Source organism: Lagopus leucura, unplaced genomic scaffold, assembly GCF_019238085.1.
Source record: "Lagopus leucura isolate 7727_CA_CO unplaced genomic scaffold, USGS_WTPT01 Super-Scaffold_100017, whole genome shotgun sequence".
In the NCBI taxonomy this organism is placed as follows: Eukaryota; Metazoa; Chordata; class Aves; order Galliformes; family Phasianidae; genus Lagopus; species Lagopus leucura.
The window spans coordinates 15,220,547-15,221,677 of NW_024962271.1; positions in this window are offsets into that span (position 1 = coordinate 15,220,547).

The window sequence follows — 1,131 nt, forward strand, 5'->3', positions numbered from 1 at the left end:
CACAGCCTCTCTGGGCAGCTGTTCCAGCACCTCACCACTCTCACAGTACAGAACTTCCCCCTGACATCCAACCTCAATCTTCCCTCCCTCAACTTCAAACCATTTCCCCTTGTCCTGCTGTTATCTGCCCTTTCAAAGAGTTGATTCCCCTCCTGTTTGTAGGCTCCCTTTAGGTACTGAAGGCTGCAATGAGGTCACCCCACAACCTTCTTTTCTCCATGCTGAACAGACCCAGCTTCTTCAGCCTGTCTTTGTAGAGGAGGTGCTCCAGCCCCCTGATCATCTTTGTGGCTCTCCTCTGGACCCTCTCCAACAGCTCTCTGTCTTGTATGGGGGGGCCCAGACCTGGACAGAGTACTGCAGATGGGACCCCACAAGAGCGGAGTAGAGAGGGAAGAGTAAAGCAGAGGCTGGCTCTTTGGAGATGGCACTGGAGGATTCCCAAAATGTTCCCTATCTGTAGAAAAAGGTCGGCCCACAGGTTTGGGCAGCTATTTCCCAGCCTTCATCCTGGAAAACAGCGTGCCATGCCAGTTCCTCTCAGACACCCAGCCCCAAGCTGCCTGCACTGCTCCTGGGAGCTTTTTGGTGCTTCTCCTGACCACTTGGTCTCCTCTTCCAGCCTATATTCAGAAACACAGCCCTCGGGTGCTTGGTGAGCATCAGCTAGTGGCGAATTTGCCAGAAAATGTGAAGCAGCAGGGATGCTTTGTGGGAGCAGCATCACAGAGCGTGGTACCTTCCCCCCCTTGATGTCCCCGTGGTGCAGAGCGCTGTCCCCCCCTTTGTGACACCGTGTCCTCTTCCTGCTGTCCCCCCCATGCTAACACTGTACATCCCATGCGTGTGACCGCTGAGCCACTCACTGCTGTTGCCCAGATGTTGCACTGCGTCTATTGAATGTGGAACAAATCCTGGCCCAAACCAGAAACGAGCACCTAACAGATGCTGGGAGCCTTCCTGTTGCCTTTCACTGCGGAAAGACACCTCCTGGGGAAGCTCTGGGACCTTCCAGTGCTCGCTGTTATTTTCGGTCACCGAATTTCCTGTGCTGGACTGGAAGCACAGCACTCGTGTCCTGTTTGCTCCTAACGAAGCGCCTGGTTCTGTGCCTTGCCTTTGGGCCCTGTC